Source organism: Triturus cristatus, chromosome 6 (assembly GCF_964204655.1).
Source record: "Triturus cristatus chromosome 6, aTriCri1.1, whole genome shotgun sequence".
Taxonomy (NCBI): domain Eukaryota; kingdom Metazoa; phylum Chordata; class Amphibia; order Caudata; family Salamandridae; genus Triturus; species Triturus cristatus.
Genome location: NC_140589.1, coordinates 1871531676 through 1871539128, shown reverse-complemented (window position 1 = coordinate 1871539128; position 7453 = coordinate 1871531676). Strand labels below are relative to the sequence as shown.

General features: G+C 45.6%; 1 pseudogene; it reads right to left on the bottom strand.

Annotated features, from left to right (window-relative positions):
• Positions 1 to 6828: 6828 nt before the first annotated feature.
• LOC146822245 (5.8S ribosomal RNA) lies at positions 6829 to 6982 on the bottom strand (annotated as a pseudogene).
• Between the last annotated feature and the right edge of the window lie 471 nt (positions 6983 to 7453).

Here is a 7453-nt window from a genome sequence, read left to right as displayed (position 1 = left end):
GGAATCAACACTTGAAGGGTAGTGGTTAGAGGAAGCAACACTGGGAGGTTGGGGGTAAGAGAAGCAACACTAGGAGGGTGGGGGAAGAGGTAGCAACAGTGGAAGGGTGGGGGTAACAGTAAGAAATACTAGGAGTGAGGGGGAAAGAAGAAGCGACACTGGGAGGGTGGGGTAGGAAGAAGCAATACTGGGAGTGTTGGGGTAAGAGGAAGCAACATTGGGAGGGTGGGGGTAAGAGGAAACAACACTGGGAGGGTGAGGTTAAGAAGAAGCAACACTGGGAGGATGGGATTAGAGGAAACAGCATTGGGAGGTTGGGGATGAAAGGAAGAGGGAGCAGCACTTGGAGGATAGGGGTTAGAGTTCAGCTGCTAGAGAAAATGAAAAAGAATATAAAGATAAGTTAATAGTTGGTCTTGAGCATTACAAAAACATAGCAACATACATTAGTTATACTCTAACCCTGAACCACAACATACTGCAAACATTTTCTTTTTTTTACTGCTCTCCTCTTTCATAGTTCTTCACCATAAACAGTGGTCTGTCTGAAGCTTCAACATTAAACAGTGGGGTAAACAATCAATGGATTGTTATAAACCCCCACAGCTGCACAGTAAATCACTGCAAATAGTTGCTACCATACATAGCACTCATTGCAATTTATTAATTAGAGACGTTTTGTAGACTTACTTCTATAAACGAAGCAAATGTATGTTAAATCATGCCTCATGCTCTCATATATGGTAGAGTACGACAAATAAATGTGAAACAGTCTGCAGTTTTAGGGATGCTTTAGAAAACATCATCCCTGGTACGCCAAATGATGTGTAAACTGGTGATAACCCATGTTGACATAATCACGTACAGTAGTACTCAGAATTTTTTTGGGGGGAGAAACAAAAGGGGTAAATATTTTTGCTATGAAGGGAGTTTTTAGTTCCTGTAATTGAAGCCTCCAATAGGCCAAATAATGCCTAGTAAACAGACAAACAACATCATTAAAAACATCGTAGACCCCTTTTTCATCACATAATGTCCTTAGAACTTTGCTTGAAGAAACAAGAGGCATGAGTATGGTAATCTCCGAGGTAGTCTTGGTTTGAATTTTAGATTTATGTCACTTCATTCTGTCCATCCATCTTGGGATCTTAAGTAGTGTCCAGAGCTCGTACTAACCCCTACGTCAAAGATGATAGCTAAAGTTGTAAAAGTCCTTCCTGAAATTGCTATTTGTCCAGCTACAAAGTTTGTAATTTTAATTTTCAATTTAGAACCATCCACTCTGCATTGTTGTAGCATCACTAAAAGGTATTTTCCACCAGTTTGTAGAAACAACGTAGACATAACTTCGTTATGTTAACTTCGACACGACGGCGAGCACGGCGCTATTGACCACCCTACGGTACACCTTGGAACACAATACTCCAAACCTAACACTACCAGGACTTCTTGAGAACTTTCATCCCTGATGTACTTCCCCTTATGATTTATGAGCATTTGCGTGTTACTCTTCATTTTTGACTCTACCTACACTGTATGCTACAGTACCTGTGGAACACGTTTTCGTGCATCTGCGTTTAAATTTCCGTGCCTTGAAAAAGCCCATGTTTGGGCGAAACGCGTTGGCTGTGAATATCGTTGCACTACGTCTTGGAATAAAGAACATCTGAATACTGCAAATCCTTCGTGTGGATCGAACATTTGTGCTTGAACTGTACTATTTCCATACACCTTTCTTTTTTGTTGCCTCTCATATTTCTTTAAAATAACTTCAGATCTGTAGTTTGGACAGGTCATTTTTGGGTTGCCCTTTTTCACCAATTTCTCAAAGGTACGGTTGTAGAATCAGATAATGTCAAGTAGAGGAATTTTTCAGAATGTATTACCCTTTTGTTACACTTTTGTCACTGCAGCACACAAAATAGTGCAGAATAGATTGTCTTATGTGTTTTTTGTTCAATTTGTTTTATAACGTGGTAAATAGAACAATTCATTCAGAACAACATTTAGAAAGCAGTGACTCCTGAACTATTGTTGAACTGGTAAACTACAATTTCTCCATCATTTAGCAGTTTTCTCTTCTTTGATCCTTAGAGGTTCTCCTTGTGTCTTTCCTTATCTTCAGCATCCATACACTGTTTTGTTATCTTCTGCTTCAGACAGATTACCTGTTTCTCATAAACAGGGTTAACCGATTGTACTCCCTTACATAGCTTGCATCAGCAGTAACTTTCTTCTCAAAGTCAACCAGAAACAAACTGGGCAATGTTCTAATTTGCGACAATGCTAAGTTGACATTTCTTCTTTAAATACATTACTTCCAATATTAACAAAAAGCTGCATCTACACTGAAACCTTGTGATGTGTGGATGGTTACAGCATACACTAAATATAGTGGGAACTGTTTTTGCTGCATATATACGTTTTTTACTAGCAAAATACATACAATGCAACAACCAACCTGCTTGATACCATCAACCTCATCAAATTTTATGGCTATGTATTTCACCTCATCTCTGTTTGGTTAAATAATGAAATTTATAGCTTTTCCAATTGCACTATTTACTAACACAAAACTATACAATACTTTTTGCAGATACGTAACCGCTTCTAGTAGTGGTCAGTGTGTTCAAGATCATTCCCTAACAAACAGTCGACAGGCATGGCAGGGCTCACAGCAAATTTCAGTAGACCTGAGACTCCCCCCACTCAGATGGAACAAGGGACACTGGGTAGTGACCCTCCCAGTTGTCAGTTACTACAACCTGGTGTAATGTGTAGGGTAGAATCAGTTCTGGGGCAACCAGCTGACTCCTTACCGTAGTCATGCTGGATCCTGTGTCCCTCAGATTCTTAAATCTTTGCCCATTGATAGTGACCCACAGCCTATACTTTGTAAAATTGGGTGACCAACAGACTTTAGGCACCATATTAACATCACCCAGGGACACTAGGGTAACCTTACTGACTCTTCCCCAAACACTTACTGACCACCTGTGCCGGTCCTGACTGTTGAAGGCAATAGAACTGTACTTTTACCATCCCTTGCTGGTTGTAAACATAAAAGAATTGTATCAGTTGATCTCATCAAATCACACCATGTGGCACATCCTACACAGTAGGCCACCCATCTTTTCACACTACCATACATGAAATCCCACTAAAAGCTTTAACAAATACTGAGGTCTATGCTCTCTGGCAGGGGATATCTGACTCTGAATGCTTACTACTTCCAGTTGCATCTACCAATATCGTACAATCACTGTAGGCAAATTCACAGGTTTCCACACCACAAGCCAACAACAAAGTTATATATTATGTTCCCCCATTAGAATTGACTACCAGCTCAGCATAACCCCACCACGTCCCAGTTTTTGCACAGACTGCCTTTGTTTTTTTTTCTGACATTGAGGTCTTTTGCTCAGATTTGTTATGCCCACCATGACAAGGAACTTCTGCATTTATAATTTGTTTCGAAAATACATATTTTGCTCCTCCTTGGATTTACATTTGGATTTACATGGCGTTGCTTTTCCTTTTCCTTTGGATTAGTTTTGTTACAGGATTTTTTTCTAGAATTCTTCCCAGAATGCTCAGCTGTTGAACTGGTAACTGATTTATTGAAGCCTCATTCTTCACCACACAAAGTGCAAAGAGACCTGTCCCTTGTGAACATTTCAGTGGCCCCAGTACTTGATGGAATTGTTTAGGATAAGGTACCATTTGATCCTTTTGGACTGACAGAGACTTTCCAGATCCTGTATGTATTTAACATATCCGTGAATGATATTTTTAATCCTGGCAGCATCTCTGATGATTGGGACATTTGCACAGTCAAATTTATGCTTGATGAGCTAGAACATACTGTATTTGAACAAGAATATATATATAGTGGAACATCTAATTATGATGCAATTTTTTGTTTTCACCACTATGCACACCATTACTTGCACAGAGCTAGTACTCCACATGCAATATTTAATTACACATAATGGGAACATTGCCTTACATCACCTGTGGGTAGTTCCAAAACATTCACACCAATGTTTGCATGTTTTTCTGGCAATAACCCAGAGTCTTATTATTATAAGCTTCTCCCTTCACCGCAAAGAAAAATATGCTAACCAACATGAAATTAATTTGTTCGACCCTCTTTATTTCTCAGTTGCCCACACAAGGGTACACCTTCTGGGAAGACAATATTGACTTAAAATCTGTTTGGGATCCAAAGGCTGGCAACGTCAAGGCAATGAGGCTTTGTTTAGAGCATGTCTAATACCAAAGCAAATGATTTTTCTGGACAAAACTGTACAACAAACATCCTGCCTCTGCCTGGCCAAGATAAAAGTCATGAACATACCAAAAATTCCCACATTTGCACGTTTTGAGAATTGGCAGAAATATACACATTACACAGAGAAAAAACAACATGCTCAAGAATGGTAAGTAAATTCTTCACATTCCAGTCCAGAGGGATGGCTAGTGTTCCTATTAGATGCTAGTGGGTGTCATGCACATTTTTGAGCAACACAAAGGGGTTTAGGATAAACAGACAAGACCCATGTTATGCAGAGACACAACACTCAGGTGTAGTAATTACATATAACATGGGTAATTATGCCTTGAATGGATCAAACATTTAACGTTAGATGAGGTGAAAGAATACTTGTCTCTCCTTTCTGATGAGATGGATCTACAGGATGTTTTGTTAGGCCCTAGAACGCCATGTCAAAAATGTTTTTGTAAGCAATATATCATGAATTGTTAAAGGTTTCACAGCAGCAAACTGACAGAATGAATTTAGAAAAAGTTTTAGCTGTAGTTTATAAAGGTATGACTACTTTATCCACAATGATTTATTTTGAGTAACATTGCATTGCCTGCAATTGACATAATACATACAGAGTGACATGTCCCTCTTACCACATGGACAAAGTCAGTTCCGATTCATCATGTTATTAAGCTGGACTTTACAGATTCTGGATCTGATTACGAGTTTGATGGTTTGACTGCCAGGGAACTGCGCCCGCCTACTCAACTCCAGTGCTAGCTGCATATTACCAGTTGGGCAGTCTGAAACACACCACCAGCATGAAGGTCTTATTAACGGTCCTGCAGCAGACTCGGGCGGTGTGAATTGACAGCGGTGAGGTGGCGGATGCCACCAGGATAGCGTTCCAACCGCTGAGCATATTACGAGTGCAAATTGCCACTGGTGGTCTCAGAGTGGTGCACAGCCAGTGGCGGTTCTCGCATAGGCGGTCAATTGGCGAGGTACGAGAACCAAACGAAAATGCTAATTTCAACACTAACCATTGGATGGATTCGAATACCACACAGCTGAAGTCCTGTGACAAGTGGGCAGACCTTCAATTCGCACTATATAAAACATACCCCACCCCTGACCAGAGTCCTTTGCTATTCAAATCAGAACCAGCACATATACACCGAGCACATCACCTTTTACCACCCATACATTTTGTCAATACTTTCACTTATCATTCTCCACCACCCGTTTACCATTCTTTTTAACCTATCTCATCATCCTGTGTTCGTATATTTCAGTTAAACCGAATTCCCTTTTTTTTCTTCACCAAGGGACCTGAGAAACCTGCCTTCACTGAACCCAAATTAAGAGTCATGGTGGACAAAAACATTAGAGTAAAGCCCTAACGTTTTGGAGCCCAAGTCCTGCATACTCCTCACAGTACGAAAGTGGCAAAGTGGAAGAGTATAGTCAACAGAGTGAATGCTGTTGGACACACCCTGTGCACACAGAATGACATTAGGAAGAGGTGGAATGAGCTTCTAAGTAGGGGTGGGAAGAGAATTCCGCTCCGCCAGTGGAGCGGAGTAAGCCAGCCACCCCTGGCCCTGCTTCTGAACCCAGCCAGGTCAAGTGAGCCTGCCCTGTTGCCAATGGACCCCTGTCCCCAGCGCCCAGACCCTCAGATGGCTTGCAGGACTGCTGGACGGTGGTCAAGCCCTGGTCCCGGTCCCAGCTTTTGAACCCTAGCCATGCCGGGGAGAGACTCCCTGGGCCCCGGTGGACCCCCGTCCCCCATGCCCAGACCCTCAGCTGGCTTGCATGATGGGGGGCTCACGCACCCTGGGGCCTGTCAGACGGAGCTTAAGCCCTGGGCTCAGTCCCAGCTTCTGAACCCAAGTCATGCTGGGGAGAGCCTCCCTGGGCCCCGGTGGACCCTGTCCCCAGTGCCCGGACCCTAGGCTGTCTTGCAGGATGGGGGGGGCTAATGCCCCCAGGGCCCACCAGACGGAGCTCAAGCTCTGGGCCTGGTACCTGCTTCTGAACCCTAGTCAGGCCGGGGAGAGCCTCCCCGGGCTCCGGTGGGCCCCTGTACCTAACGCCCAGACTCTTGGCTGGCTTGCAGGATGGGGGTCCCTGAAATGTCGGGGGGAGCCGCAGGGGAAGGTCAGGGGCCTGGGGTCCCTGCAGCACACATCCTCTTTCCCCAGATCGGAACTGGAGGGGTTTCGCCCTCCCAGGGAAACCGGCCACGGAGGTGGGTGCCCGAGGCATGTGGGCGTGGGCAGCGGGTGGGACACCACAGACAGACACTCGCAGCACGAAGCCAGGTGCCCCGGGACGGGCCCAGGGTGGACTGGCCGCCAGCCCTCCCCCTCCCCATCGAGGCACAGAAGCGGGTCTAGGCGTGACAGCAGTGTACCTCCATGGCAGGACCCGGTGAGGGACCCTGCCAAGGGCGATCAGGGGTCTGACCTTGTGGGGGGACAAAGGGAAGCAGAGCTAACCCTGCAATGGCCCAGCCGCGTCCCGGGGAAGCCACGGGGAAATTGACGATCGAGCGACCCTCAGACAGTCGAAGCCCCGAGAGGAACCCGGGGCCAAAAGGTGCTTTTGAAGTGTTGATGATGAATTTGTCCTGCAATTCACACTATTTCTTGCAGATAGCTTCGTTCTTCATCGACGCACGAGCCAAGTGATCCACTGCTAATAGTAACAGGCAACTTTTTGAAAAAATGTGCCCACCTGCGGGTGCAGGAGAGGCGGAAGGAAGGCGACGCTGTCCGTCCGCTGCCCGCGCGGTGAGACAGCCCGGGGGCCATGTTCAAGGCTTCCCCTCTGAAAGTCAGACTGCACCGGAAATGCGCTGTGCGGAGAGGGGTGACAGCGTGGCACGCAGGGCCTATGGACCTGCCGGGCAGCAGCGTCCAAGGGCCTGGTGCCACCCGACCCCTTCTGCTCGGGTCGGACCACTGGGGGGCATGACTACCGGGGCAGCTTGGCCTTCGCTCTGCTGGGTAGGGTGAAGGGCCTCCTCTCAATTAGCAGACCCTCGGGTCGGATGGTCCATGCAGGGTGGAAGCTCCTTGCTTGAAACAACAGCCGAGGCTGGCCAAGCACTCCACGCCTAAATGGACCGGGAGTGCCCAATCGATCGGAGTACGGCCGGTGCCTCCCCTGGTAGGC